The sequence below is a fragment of the Mustela erminea genome, chromosome 11, assembly GCF_009829155.1.
Source record: "Mustela erminea isolate mMusErm1 chromosome 11, mMusErm1.Pri, whole genome shotgun sequence".
NCBI classification, from domain to species: domain Eukaryota; kingdom Metazoa; phylum Chordata; class Mammalia; order Carnivora; family Mustelidae; genus Mustela; species Mustela erminea.
The window spans coordinates 26,484,084-26,499,774 of NC_045624.1; the positions used below are offsets into that span (position 1 = coordinate 26,484,084).

General features: G+C 35.5%; 1 long non-coding RNA gene across 1 annotated transcript in view; it reads right to left on the reverse strand.

Moving 5' to 3' along the window:
* Positions 1-10,511: 10,511 nt before the first annotated feature.
* The window catches only part of LOC116569292, a 43,220-nt gene continuing 38,040 nt past the window's right edge, over positions 10,512-15,691 (reverse strand). The window contains exon 4 of the long non-coding RNA XR_004276958.1: positions 10,512-10,773. This is a non-coding gene — a long non-coding RNA (uncharacterized LOC116569292). The remainder of the gene's footprint in view (positions 10,774-15,691) is intronic.

The following is a 15,691-nucleotide window of genomic DNA, read 5'->3' on the forward strand; positions in this document are numbered from 1 at the left end:
CACTACCAGATTAATCTTTCAAAACAGCTCTGTCCAGTAGAATGAACTGTGATGATGGAGATGTTCTATACCTTTTCTATCCAATATGGAAGTTACTAGGTATTGGGCACTGTTGAACATTTGAAATATGGCTAATGCAATTGAGAGCTGAATTTTTCATTTTCTTTAATTTTGATTTAAACTTAGGTAATTACATATGTTGCTGGTGTCAGCATTGAATATTACAGTTCTCAAGCACAACCTTGACGGTGTCCCTCCTCTGCTCAAAACTTTAAATAGGTTTGCTCTGCCTAAAATTTACCATTAAAATACCTTCAACCGGTATTCAAGAAATTCTATAAACTGTTCTCAAACTTTGCCTTTCATGCAAAATAAATATTTCATCCAAAGTGAAATATTTGCTGTTCTCAAATTTATCTCCTATTTTCCAGCAATCTCATTTTTTCTTAAGATTTTTTTAAATGAGAATGACGTTTCATTCATTTACTTAGTTATGTCTGATATCAAAATATCTCAAATACTCCCCCCTCTATAAAGTCTTAACTGCATTCATAGAAATCGATGCCCCTTGTGCTCATGAAATTTCATAATCCTTTTTATGACATTTGGTACATTTTACTGTACATCTTCACTATTTATGTACATTAAGTCCACTACCTGATTGTAATCTTTCTGAGACTGCTGTTCATGTCTGATTTAACTTTTTTTTTTTTTTTTAAGATTTTGTTTATTTATTTGACAGACAGAGGTCACAAGTAGGCAGAGAGGCAGGCAGAGAGAGAGGAGAGAGAGAGGGGAGGAAACAGGCTCCCTGCAGAGCTAAGAGCCCAATGTGGGGCTTGATCCCAGGACCCTGGGATCATGACCCGAGCTGAAGGCAGAGACTTTAACCCACTGAGCCACCCAGGTGCCCCTGACTGGGCACCACCCAGGTGCCCCTAAACTTCCTGGCTCTTCTCACAATGAAGAAATATAAATTAATTATTAGGCAGACAATCAACAGCATTGGGTTTAAATCCTAGCCACTTGAATTACTACCTAGGTAATTGATTAGCACAATGCCAGGTACTTAGCAAGTGCCCAGCAAATGCTAGCTATTTGTAAGCGCTAATGAGAGAAGGTCAGGGTTTTCTTAGGCAGATTTTCATAACCGTTTTTGATACACAAGCAAAAGACCATACTGTTTTATTGAAAGAATAAGATCAGCAAATATTCTCCAAGACTGTCATAGAAAGAAGCTTGTTCTTTCTCAGAGCAGGAATTCTTTATCTATATTCACCTCTCTCTCCATCAATGAAAAATGGAGTTTGGGGCAGAATGTCAAAAAAAGGACTTGAAACTTAGTCACAGGCAGGACCAACAGCAGGTCATCCTGAAAGCTCTTCCTTGGTAAAGATAACCCCACATCCTCAAAGCATGTGGTTTCCTGCCCTCCTGCCATCTACTGTGTTCCCATGCCAGAACCCACTGTTTGCAGCACCAGGCTTGAATGGCTGATTTTTCTTTGGTCCTGGGCTTGAAGGGAATTATAAAGATATGTCGGTCAAAATGGAAGAGCACAGATTTAAAGAGAAGCTGCCCTTTTCAGCCTTTGAGAGAATTCTTTGTTCTTTGCTTTTGGACACTAATCTTCAAGTTGATTATTTAGGGTGATTTTTTTCACAGTGTTTGAAATCAAATGCTTTTGAAACGATACAGTAGAGAATTTTAAAGATTTTGCTCGAAGACATAAAATTCTGCTAAAATACTGGTAATTATGTTTAAATTACCAAATTCCTGAGTTTAAAATATTTGTAAGAAAATAACATTTTTATTTGCAAAAGCCACATGAACTAACTTCTAACCTACTTTTAGCTGGTAATAGTAGCTGATCTTTAATGAACCAATAATATATAAATATAAATCATCTCAGTTTGAATCCTAGTTTTCTATTTATATAAATCATTATCTTACTGGTTATAGTTAGCTCCTTCTAGGTTTGAATCCAGGCTGGTCCACTTAAAAACTTTACAGTTTCCCACAAGTTACTTAACTTCTCTAGCCTAAGTTTCCTTACTTATGAAATAAGCTATGAATTGATGGTAATTCTCACTTCATAAGAATGTGGTTAAATTTGAATCGAATAGCATAATACAGCATTTTATACAGTACGTGGCCCATAAAAAACAGTATATTTAACTATCTTCACTATGTGGTTTGTACTAAAATAAATGCTTTAAATTATTAAAGAACAGTTCCTTCACTTACTAGGCTATTTGTAACCCCTCCATATAACTTTGAGTATTATTAGTTAATCTTTTTTTTGGAAAGAAAATAAAAATGTCTAGCTTACCAAGAAGTTGCAATGTTAGTACAAAGGATTTCCATATGCCATTTACCCAGAATCACCAACTTTTAAAAAATATTTCGCTTCATTTGCTTTATTACATGTGCTCTCTCCCTATAATATACGCCTATATGTGTGTCATGTGTAGGTATGATATGCATGTAGTATGATATTGAACCATTAGAGTAAAAGTTAAATACATTATGCCTCTTCATCCTTGGATATTTCAGTGTATACTTCCAAAGAACAAGGACATTTTCTAAGATAAGTAACTACAGTACAGTTAGTAACGTCAGAAAATCTGATACTGTTACAGTTTACCTAATCTACAATCCATAATCCAGATTTGTCAACTGACCTAATTTTATCTTTATAGTACTTCTTTCCATTTAGTGCAGGATTTAATCCAACCTCACATACTGCATTTAGTCGTCAAATTTCGTTAGTCTCCTCTACTCTGAATACCTTCTTCAGTCTTCTGCCATTTTTTTGTAACATAATGTAGGTGAAAACTCTTTTATGATGGAGGTATAATATTCCATTGTATATCTTCTTTATCCATCCTTCTGTTGAAGGGCCTCTTGGCTCTTTCCACAGTTTGGCCATTGTGGCCATTGCTGCTGTGAAAATTGGGGTACATATGGCCCTGGTACATATGGTATCTTTGAGATAACTACCCAGTAGTGCAATTGCAGGGTCATAGGATAACTCTGTTTTTTAAATTTCTTTGTATCAGCATAGATGGGACTGGAGGAGATTATGCTGAGTAAAATAAGTCAAGCAGAGAAAGTCAATTATATGGTTTCACTTACTTGTGGAGCATAAGGAATAACATGGAGAACATTAGGAGAAGGAAAGGAAAAGTGAATTGGGGGAAATCGGAATGGAGATGAACCATGAAGAGATTGTGGACTCTGAGAAACAAACTGAGGGTTTTGGAGGAGAGGGGAGGTGGGGGGCTAGGTGAGCCTGGTGGTGGGTATTAAGGAGGGCATGTATTGCATGGAGCACTGAGTGTGGTGCATAAACAATAAATCTTGAAACACTGAAAAAATTAGATTTAAAAAAAATGTAGGTTAAAAATCTTAACAATCATTTGAACCTAGACTCAAACTCTGTAGGAGGTAGGTTCTGAGATGGTTCTCAATGATCCCTAGTATTTGTGACCTGTTGTGGCATATATGTGGATTTTGTGACTTGTTTTTGACAAACAGAATATAACTACAGTAATGAGCTGTCACTCTTAAGATTAGGTTACAAAGAGATTAAGTTACTCACCTCACACCTTTGCAAACATGAAGCTGGCCAAATCAATATTCCAATTCTCCGTATAAAGAAACTAGAGATTTACTTTTGTCCTCCAAAAATACCTAAGGTCCAAATATCAGTAGAACATTTTCTGAAAATTTCCAAAAGTTTTATATCAACTTATTTGATCTTATTTTTAGACTCATGCTAGGTCTTTTCTGCTTTACCATTGTATGTGGCCTGTTTTCATCTCAGGTCCTGACTGTTAAGTAGTATATTTTTAATAAATCTGGTATTTTGTAATGAAACTTTCAGAGTTTATACATATATATATACACACACATACATATCTGTCTATATATGTATACACATACATATCATGTAAACTTATATGTATGTCTTATATATATAAAGCCTATAGTATTTATATAAATTTTATAAAGCCTATAAATTTATGTAAAGCCTATAATTTATATTATATATAAATATATATGTATAAAGCTGATGTCAGTCCAATCTATCTTATTAGTCCAAGTAGCTCACTAAATTATCTACTCCTACCCTTTTGAATGAATATCCCATTTTCAGTTAGAATTTCTGCCAAATTGAAACTCACAGTTATAAGACAGTCCTTCTTTCTTACAAGCTATTTGTAAGTGGTACTAAAGGTTTTTCCAAGATTTCATCTTTTTGCTCATATCTAGCCAATTCTCAATTCCTTGTTAACATGCTATCAAAATTCTTTTTTTTTTTTTTTTCCAGAATTCTTTTAAAAATGTCTCTATAGTGATCCTTTTCTCTTTTTGCTGGGCTCCCAGGCTGGGTGTTTATAACCACATGTCCAGCTGTCTGTAACAGCAGAGTTTTTTCTGTTTTTGTTATTTATTATCAGTCAAGACATATGGGTTTCTTTTATTATACTGAACTTAAAAATTTTTGTAGAATCTCCATATTTCCAGGTATTCCATAATCTGTTTATCCAATGCCCCACCTCCATTTTAAACTCCTCAGACCACCTGGAGTGAAGTTTACCCTTCTAGAAAGTGATGGGAAGCTTTAGAGCAGCAATTTTTTTTTAAGATTTATTTATTTATTTGAGAGAGTAAGAGAAAGAGAGAGCATGTCCACAAGCCCATGAGGCAGGTAGAGGGAGAGAGAATCTCAAGCAGACTGTGGTAAGTACAGAGCCCAGTGTGGGTCTCAATCTCATGACTCTGAGATCATGATGTGAGCCAAAACCAAGAGTTGGGTGCTTAACTAACTGTGCCACCCAGGTGCCCCGAGAGTAGCAACTCTTAAGCTTTTTAGTTTTAGGGTCCCATTACCCTCTTACAAATTACTATCTCAAAGAGCTTATGTTTAGGTTTGTTGTAGCTATCAATATTTACTATACTAGAAATTAAATTGAGAAAATTAATTAACTTTATTTTAATTAAACTAATAATATTAAACCCATTGTTATATAATATTATATATTAATTATATTATATATTATATATTAATATAATTAATGTACTTTTAATGAAAAATAACTTTTCCAAGAATAAAATTATTGGTAGGGAGAATTGTGTTGTTTTACTTTTTAATTTCATTAATGTTTGGCTTATTAGATGACAGCTAGATTCTTATATCTGGTCTGCAGCCAATCCATTACAATATGCTGTTTTGTTCAAAGTATAAAAAAGAAATCCAGCCATAGGCAGACATGAAATTGGGAAGAGAAGTATATGAACTGCCTTTTCTTTAAAACTATACTAAAACCCAGTGATAGTTTCTTGTTTTTTATTTTTTATTTTTTTTTATTTTTTATTTTTTTTTATTTCCAGCATAACAGTATTCATTATTTTTGCACCACACCCCGTGCTCCATGCAATCCGTGCCCTCTATAATACCCACCACCTGGTACCCCCAACACCCCACCCCCCTCCCTTCAAAACCCTCAGATTGTTTTTAAGAGTCCATAGTCTCTCATGGTTCACCTCCCCTTCCAATTTGCCCAACTCCCTTCTCCACTCTAAGTCCCCATGTCCTCCATGCTATTTGTTATGCTCCACAAATAAGTGAAACCATATGATAATTGACTCTCTCTGCTTGACTTATTTCACTCAGCATAATCTCTTCCAGTCCCGTCCATGTTGCTACAAAAGTTGGGTATTCATCCTTTCTGATGGAGGCATAATACTCTATCCCCAGGGGTACAGGTCTGTGAATCACCAGGTTTACACACTTCACAGCACTCACCAAAGCACATACCCTCCCCAATGTCCATAATCCCACCCCCTTCTCCCAAACCCCCTCCCCCCAGCAACCCTCAGTTTGTTTTGTGAGATTAAAAGTCACTTATGGTTTGTCTCCCTCCCAATCCCATCTTGTTTCATTTATTCTTCTCCTACCCACTTAAGCCCCCATGTTGCATCACCACTTCCTCATATCAGCTTAGCGAAATAAGTCAAGCAGAGAAAGACAACTATCAGTGATAGTTTCTTAAAGATTAATTGCAATGTGGATGTGAAGCCATATCTTTTAATCAGCTTTTTATACTCTGTCAGTAAACTTTTCTTACTCTATAGCTTTTAAATCCAATGAATTCTTTTGAATTTTAAATGAATCTTTTATCCATGCATGCATGACTTTGTAACCTCATTCATTGGCCATTTGAAAAATATTGGCTCACTGTGCAGACCTTCAAAGTATTAACACATTTTAAAAATATTGAAAATCGCATTTGCTAATATCCCCCCTAATCTAACACCAGGAAACTGTTCAGCACTTGGTGGCAATAAAAGTTTGATTTAAATTTTTCTTGAAAGTTTTAATTATATCACTGGCAACAAATACTGTCAGTTGTTTTTCTTAAAGTGACAGAGTCACTTCATTCGTTTTTGAAAAGTGCCAAATACGTTTTTTCCAAGGAGTTTTATTGAGATATAATTCACCTATGATAAAAGTTACTACTTAAATTTTAGAATTCAGTGGTTTGCAATACATTCACAGTGAGCAACCACTACAGTAAATTTTAGAACACCTTCATCACCCCAGAAAAGAAACCTCACTATCTATTAGCAGTCCCTCCACATTTCAGCACAATACCCAAAGTCCTATATAACCACTGATCTACTTTCTGTCTCTATGAATTTTGTCTATTCTGAACATGTAATTATAAATGGAGTCATGTAATACATTGTCTTTTGTGGCTGGCTTCTTTATGTAGTACAGTGTTTTCAAGATTCATCCATGTTGTAGCACGTATCTAGTACATCATTTTTTTACGGCTGAATAATATTTCATCTTATGAGTATTCCACATTTTGTTTATATGTCAGCTGATGGACATTTGGTTGTTTCCACTTTGGGCTATTATGCATAATGCTGCTTTGAACATTTGTCTATATTTTTGTGTGTGTGGGCAGACATTTTCAATTTTCTTGGGCACACAGAAGTGGAATGGAATGGAATGGATTGGAATGGAATGCTGGATCTTATAGGAATTCTATATTTAAAATTTGAGAAACTTCCTAGATGTTTTCCACCGTGTCTGTGCCATTTTATATTCCATTCCCGGAAGCACACACGAGAGGGTTCAATTTCTCTATCTCTTTGCCAACAGTTGTTATTGCCTATCTTTATTGTAGCTATTCTAGTATGTATGAAGTGACCATTGTGGTTTGGGTCCTGCATTTCCCTAATGGACATTATTGACATTTACATATCTTCCTTTGAGATATGTCTAATCAGAAGCTTTACCCCTTTTTAAACTGGGATATTTGTCTTTTGGGTGTTTTAGTTTAGAGTTCTTTATATATTCCTGGATACTATACCCTTATTAGATATATGATTTTCAAATATTTACTCCCCTTCTATGAGTTGTCTTTTCACTTTTTATATGATATCGTCTAAAGCACGAAGTTTTTTTATTGTAATGAAGCCTGATGTATCTGTTTTTTTCTTTGTCAATTGTGGTTTTGGTGTCATAGCTAAGAAACCTTTCCTAACCTGTGTTCACAAAGAATTTACTGCTATATTTTATTCCAGGTATATCCAGTTCTAGCTTTTTACATCTCAAGTGTGTGAGCTATTTCAAGCAAATTTTGTGTGTGATATGAGACACAGTTTCAGATTCATTCTTGTATCTGGATACCCAGTTCTCCTAGCACCATTTTGTTGAAAAGATTCTTCTTCCTCCTTGGCACTCTTATCAAAATCAAATGACTGTACTTGGGTGGATTATCTCTGGCTTCTTCAGTTGTTTCATTGAACTATTGCCTGTACTTATACTGGTACCACACGCCATGATGACTAAATTTGCAGTAAGTTTTGAATCAAGGGGGTGAATCCTCCAACTTTGTTCCTTTTCAAAATTGTTTTGGTTCTTCAAATATCTACCTGTGAGTAACTATGGTTTTGTTTGTTGGTTGTTTGGGGGGAAAAATTAGTTCTATGTTAAAAGTGTCTTGTTCTGCTCTCAGCTCAATCACACAAGTACCTTCTCTCAAGACAACCATTGTACTTTATAGCATATAGCAAAATGCTTTATGCTATGCTTCTCATTGTATACATGCAAAATATTGAAGGATGTATACTCAAGGGTCAAGATTTATTTTTTTAAAGATTTTATTTATTCATTTGAGAGAGAGAGAGCAAAAGCGGGGTAAAAGCGGTGGGGAGGGGGGAGCAGACTCCCTGCTGAGCTGGGAGCCAGACAAGAGGCTTGATCTCAGGACCTAGGAATCATGACCTGACCTGAAGGCAGATCTTAACCATTTGAGCCACCCAGCCGCCTCAAGGGTCATGATTTAATAAATTTAGTAAATTTTGCTGCTTTATTAGGACATTCTTTAGAGATACTGGCTTTTTAGTTGTTGTTGTTAAGTGTAGGAGTCAGTGAAGAACACAACTACTGCTGGTACATTTCAGGGGCACTGCCTTGATTCCAAAGACACCAGCAGTTTTGTCCATCACTGATTTTACATAATTGCTGCCAATGTCAAAATACTAAAAAACAAAATTTTTTGCATATATTTGGTAATATTAATCTGCTTAAAAGAAAATCTGTGATGAGTAAACTTTCAAAATGCCAATTTACTGGCCTCATATCTTCAGAAAAAAAATCAGCAAAGTTTTAATTCATGTTCTATCACATATATTTTTAAACCGTGTACATAAAAAATAATTGTCCAAGTAATCTTATCATTGTTATGAACATTTACTTCTGATAGAGAATGTAGTTGTTTTTATTAGTGCTATTATCACTTGGATAAGAATATTTTTATGTCTTTTAAAATAATTCCTTGACCCAGAATAGTCTGTGTAATAAAATATTTCCTATAAACAATGTAGTTTGTGGCCTTTGCGTTTGAGATAGCACAAAATATTTTAGACAAAATGTTCTTTCAGTGAACTTTATAATTTTTCTACTACTAATTACCAAATGTCAGAATTAATTTTTCTCAGATAATTATTCCTCTAACATAGTTGACAATCCCAGGCATTTAACTCATTCATTAAAATGCAATATGATTTCTCCAAAGGTTTTCATGACTAGTAATGACATGCATTATCATGCATCACTAATTTCCATGAAGAACAATGAGATACTATTTTATTGGTATCTACATTTATAGGACTTTACTAACTGCATACTTGTGAAGAAAAGGACAAAAGAACCCAGGGCAAATCAACCTCAGTTTTTTGTGTTTACTTTTTTTTCTTATGATTAAACAACGTGCTATATTAGTATTTGATGTTAGAGTTGCTACTGGTTACTTTTATTATTGTGTAGTTTTCGTTAATAGTTGGAATAAATATATGGCTAAGAAGAACAATAATTAAATTATCAAAAATAAATATATGATGATAATTATGAGTAAATTTGGAACTAAAAAATTTTAAATATTTCAAACTCCAATTTTAAAGAAAAATATTGGATGAAATGTTCCAAAACCTTTTCTTTGAAGTTTTGCATTTACATTTGTTTTCATTACTTTCTCCAGTTGTGAACATTTATTAATTTGAAGACAAGTCAGTTAACTTACTGAACTATCTATAGTCATACCTCCTTCTAATGCATTTTCACTTTGTTGCACTTCATAGATTTCTTTTTTTACAAATTGACAGCTTGAAGCAACCCTGTGTCAAGCAAGTCTATCAGCACCGTTTTTCCAACATTTGCTCACTTTGTGTCATATTTTGGTAATTCTTGCAATATTTCAGACTTTTTCATTATTATTGTGTTTCTTCTGGTGGTCTGTGATCAGTGATCTTTGATGTTACTGTTGTTAATTGTTTGGGAGCTCCACAAACCATGCCTGCATGAGAGTGTGAATTTAATTGATAAATGTTATGTGTGCTCTGACTGCTCTGTTGACCAGCCATTCCCTCTTTACCTCTTTTTGGACCTCCCTATTCCCTGAGACACAACAATATTGAAATTAGGTAATTAATTACCCTATAATGGCCTCTAAGTGCTCAAATGAAAGGAAGAGTCATATGTCTCAAAATCTAGAAGTGAGTAAGCTTAGTGTAGAAGACGGGTCCAAAGCTGAGTCAAACTGAAAGGTATACCTCTTGAGCTAGATGGTTAGCCAAGGTGTGAATGCAAAGGAAAAAGTTTTGAAGGAAATTAAAAGTGCTACTCCAGTGAATACACACATCATAAGAAAGCAAAACAGCTTTGTTGCTGATATGGAGAAAATTTTAGTGGTCTGGATAAAAGACCAGATGAGCCACAACATTCCCTTAAGCTAAAACCTAATCCTGAGCAAGAGCCTGACTCTTTTTTTTCTTTTTTAAGATTTTATTTATTTATTTATTTAAGAGAGAGACAGAGACAGAGGGAGCACATACAGAGGAAGGGCAGAGGGAGAGGAAGAAGCAGGCTCCCGCTGAGCAGGGAGCCCCATGCGGGACCAGATCTCAGGACCCTGGGATTATGACAGGAGCCCAACACAGCCGCCCAACCGACTGAGCCACCCACATGCCCCAAGAGCCTGACTCTTCAATTCTGTTAAGGCTAAGAGAGGTGAGGAAGCTGCAGAAGAAAAGTTTGAAGCTAGCAGAGGTGGGTTCCTAAGGTGTAAGGAAAGGAGTTGTCTCTGTAACAATCCAAGTGCTGCTGTGGAAGCTGCAGTGTTAATCCAGAAGATCTAGCTGAGATAGTCATGGGTGACTTGGAGGGGTTCAGAGCTTTGCTGGAGGACGTAACTGCAAATATGTGGAAAGAGCAAGAGAACTAGAATCAGAAGTGAAGCCTGACGATGCAACTGAACAACTATCCCCTAGATAAACAGCTGCCTTCTCACGGTGACACTCTGAAAGGTGAGAGGTACTTCTCACAGATGAGCAAATATGTCTTGGGATGGAATCTACTGCTCCTGGTGAAAATGCTGTGAAGACTGTTGAAATGATAACAAAGGACTTATAATATACAGACTTGGTTGACAAAGCAGTGGCAGAGTCTCAGAGGATTGACTCCACTTGAAAGTTGTTCTGCTGCAGGTAAACAACATTTGAATGCTACAGAGAAATCATTAGTGAAAGGAAGAGGCAGCTGATGTGGCAAGATTCTTTGTTGTCTTATTTTAAGAAATTGTCACAGTCACCCCAACTTCAGCAACCACCACCCTGATCAGTCAGCAGCCCTCAGTATAGGACTCCCTGAAAGCTCAGATGATGGTTAACATTTCTTAGCAATAAATTATCTTTAAATTAAGGTATATATATTCTTTTAGACATAATGTTACTATATCTATAGTATAGTGTAAACATAGCTTTTATATGCTCTGGGAAACCAACATTTGACTTGCTTTGTTGAGGTGATTTGGAACCAAACCTGCGGTGTCTCCAAGGTATGCCTGAGCTATAGATGCTTTATTGTAGTAAAGATTAAATGTTTTATGGTGCTACTGTTTCAGTGCTTACCTTAGCATTCACTAAAATAGCAATTACTTTTTGATAAAGATTAATTGCTGATTTGAGTCACTAAAACAAAAGAATTCAAGCTTTCCTCAGGTTTGCATAGAAAAAATCATCTTCATGGGCACCAGAGTGGTTCAGTTAAGTGTCTGACTGTTGTTTAACCTCAGGTCATGATCCTGGGGTCATGGGATTGAGCTCCAACCTCCGTGCACTGTCTGCTTGGCATTCTCTCTCTTACCCTGTCCTTCCTGCTCTGCCCCTCTCCCCAGTCCTCTCTCGTGCTTGTGCACTCTCTCACTAAAGTAAATAAAATCTTTTTAAAAAGCCATCTTCAGTTTTATAAAATAAAAATGTAGAATACAGTAATCAGACTTCACATCTAATGAACAATATATTAAAATGTCCCCATATACTCATTGACTAAAACACTTTCAGTTGGAGAATTATTCATTGATATGTACATATTTCATCGATTAAGGTGGGTTTTACTCAAAATGATATGACTTCTCTTTACAATGACAGCTTCTCATTGTAAGACACATTGTTTTCACTGTTTGTATGAAGCAACAGTGACACGCAGGGACTGATTAGCTTAACTCACAGATGTGTTTGCCTTAGGGAAGTACCAGTAGCCTAGTTTTTCCCATAAAGCTGATAGCCAGAATTCACATAATTTCCAGTCCAAAGCCACAACTGTCCCAATTCCAGTATTTCATTAATTAAATTGGAACATAGTAAAGAGGAAAGGAAGATTGAGCCTGCAAATATTTAATGTCTATATGCTTTTATCTAAGGCTAAAAATATGATTCTGTATATTACTAGGGATTTGCTTTCACTAGGCTAACATCAGTTAAGCAACTCATTTGTATAGCACTTGAAAAATTCATTTGCATCAGTCATCAACACATGGATGCATAATGAGAGTGGGTATTTTTCAGGAAGAGAACACACATTTGATTTGACATTTTCTTGTTGAACTTGCGGCAGCCAGCTTCCCTGGCTTTCTTCCATCTTTTCATCCCACCAAACTTTTCCTCCTACTCATCAAATAATCACAGCATTCTTCACCATAAAACATAGGCAGATGGGTTCCTGTGTCATTATTTGTAATCCGATTGAAAAGATCTGTTTTTGCTTCTCCTGGCCCTCATTCCATAGTTCTCTAAAATCAACATTCAGCTTCTTAAATTCACAATCTTTCTTTTTCTTAGCAAAGAAATGAAACTTACCAATAACATTTTTTTGCAACTTTTTCATGTACTTTCTAGTCATGCATAATCTGAGAGTTATTCATATAAAATGTTGGAAACTTTTTTCTGAATACAATAACAATAGCACACTTTTAAAATACAATGTAGCAATGTAGTAATGTTATTATCTAATAACAATTTTGTTGAAGTCATCCACCTTTTCCTATAAATGTAAATGTTTCATTATTTAAGCATTCATTTAAAGATTATCATGGGTCCTATTTATTCATTATCATTTATTCTGAATTACTTCATAATTGGATTATTTCTCATTTTCTTTTAATAATTCCTTGAAGCACCATCTAAAAAACACTATGTGTTGAGAGGTCATTCCTCTAGAGTAGCTGTTGGAATTTCTTGGAGTGGTAGTCCTGGGATTCCAGGTTACATTTTTCTTTCCCTATTAGAATGCCCCATATTGGGGTGCCTGGGTGTCTCAGTGGGTTAAAACCTCTGCCTTCAGCTCAGGTCATGATCTCTGGGTCCTGGAATCGAGCCCCCGATGGGCTCTGTGCTCAGCAGGGAGCCTGCTTCCCTTCCTCTCTCTCTGCCTGCCTCTCTGCCTACTTGTGATCTCTGTCTGTCAAATGAATAAATAAAAAATCTTAAAAAATAAAAAAAAAGAATGCCCCAAATTCTTTGTTGAACAAGGGAGGGATATATGATATTATTTCTTTATACTGTCCAATCAATACTTTATACCCGTATCCTTGAATTTTTTTAACCTATAAAGAACTATATAAATCTAATGTGTGAAAAAATAAAAAGAGCAAACCCCACCAATGACATATGAAATATGGAAAAGTATAGTGAGAATAAGTGTCAGTTTACATACTGAGGTCTGAAACAAAATTTTGCAAAAAGGCATTTTTCCGTTCTACAAATTCATATCCCAGAGAAAGTGAGGATGTTCTCAAAATTCATGGCAGTTGATTAGACACAGTTAAATCTTTGCATAAGGAGTATGAGCCTCTGAATTTTTAGCTTTATCAAAGTGAAGTTTCATATTCTGTATTTAGTAAACACTCCAACCTGATATAATCACAAATTATAGAAATATCTCAGCAGGGGAAGGGGAAGGAAGGGTGGCAGTTACATGAGAGAACCGGTTTCCCAGCCCTTTCACTTGTCCTCTTCATCCTCAATCCATTATCATCTTGTTCCTATCTTGCCAACCCATTCATAAACATACTTTGAAAAGAGTACCCTACAGGAGATTTCAAACTTTCTCGAGACAGGCAACAAAAAGACTGAAATTTATCGGTATGTGATTTTTCACCAAAGGACAAATACCTATTTCCTATCTTTCAGCACATAAACAAAATGCTTGTTAATATTTGAAGCTGCCTACTACATACAGAGCACATTGTTCATTATCAGGAAATATCAATTCTAGAAAGGTAGAAAAATCTCTGCTTCAGAGAGTTTATGTTCTAAAAACAACTTGACACAAGCTATTTCTGATAGATAAGTGATTTAAAAAAATGAGGCGCGAGTGTTGTAAAGATTTCTACTTAACTGATAGATTCTTCTTTAAAAGGATTATTATCTAGCATCATGTAGTAAAAAAATTCATCCATAGTGGGGATTAGGAAATTGTACTGATTTGGGTTCTAGCTTGATTGGGTGTGACCTTGTTTATGTTATTGAACATCTCTGGGCCTCAAATTTACTGTCTGAAGAAAACAAAATTGATTGAACAATCTCTAATTCTCATTATTCTGTGTTAGTTCATAGGAAGAAAATGCCTTTTTTTTTTTTCTTTAAGAAAAATTTCCTTTTTGGTGACCAGTGTTTTCAGTTTACCCTGTTAATGAATTTACTGTCTCATTTTCTGTCATATCTTTTGAATGTCTGTATGGTGCTTAAGATCTTCTTATATATGTCTGTGTATCTCCCAATACATATATACATATGTTTCTTTGTTTACAAAATAAACAACATTGATATTTTTTAACATGACAAAGCATTTTTCATGGATATCTAATTCCCATAGCACTCTCTGAGGTATTATATAATTATGTTCACTTTCCAGGTAAAGACTTGGAGACACAGTGAGATTCAGTAGCTAACCCATAGTCAGTAGACAGTAGACAGTAATTGGGGAACTGAGATCCAAGCCCAGACTGTCCAACTCTAGGGCCACTTTACCATATCACCTTCCTATGTTACTGGCTTCATACTACAACCCTACAGTTTTTCAAGTGCTTCTTTTTCTAGGAAGATTGATTTCTTTGTTTTCAAACAGAATTTTATGTGCTTGTTGTTGGCTGTGTCTTTCCATCTTGTCTGCCATCTTGATTGACACAGAGTTTCAGGCAGCCATTGTATCAATGGAGCAGAGTTGTTATCTGAGATTAATCCTGTGCATCATCATGTGTATATAATAATGGCTCCCAAATTTAAAGCCTTAACCTGTACTGTGCCATAGATTCCTCAGCTAATATCTTATTTCCCCCCAAATTTGTAATGCCCTTGTATTATCTTACAGGTAAATATACCACCAAGTGTCTCCAAGGAGGAGGAATTCTAGATTACTTCCTCTCCCTCATCACCTGTATCCAGTCTTTGCAACCTGATGTTTTTGCTTTCTTCATGTCTCTCAAATCCCATTCTTCTCCATTTTCATCATTATCACTTCTTGTCTGGATTATCACAATAGCTTTCTTATATTCTCCCTACATCTCCTGCCATGCTCTGTTCCAGTTTATCCAGCATAGATCTGGCACAGTAATCTTAAAAAAAGATTATTCCTTTGGTTTTTCCCAAATCCTTCAAATTTTCAGTAAAAACTGAAAACTCTGTATCATAACTTCTAAGGCTTTTCTTGACTTCCTTCTCTACCTCTCTCATCTCTTCTCCTGATATCCTTCACCTCAGATGAGTTTCAGCCACTCTTCCTATATCTCCCAGCTCTGCTATGTGTTCCTCCACTAAAACTACCAAGTGGGAT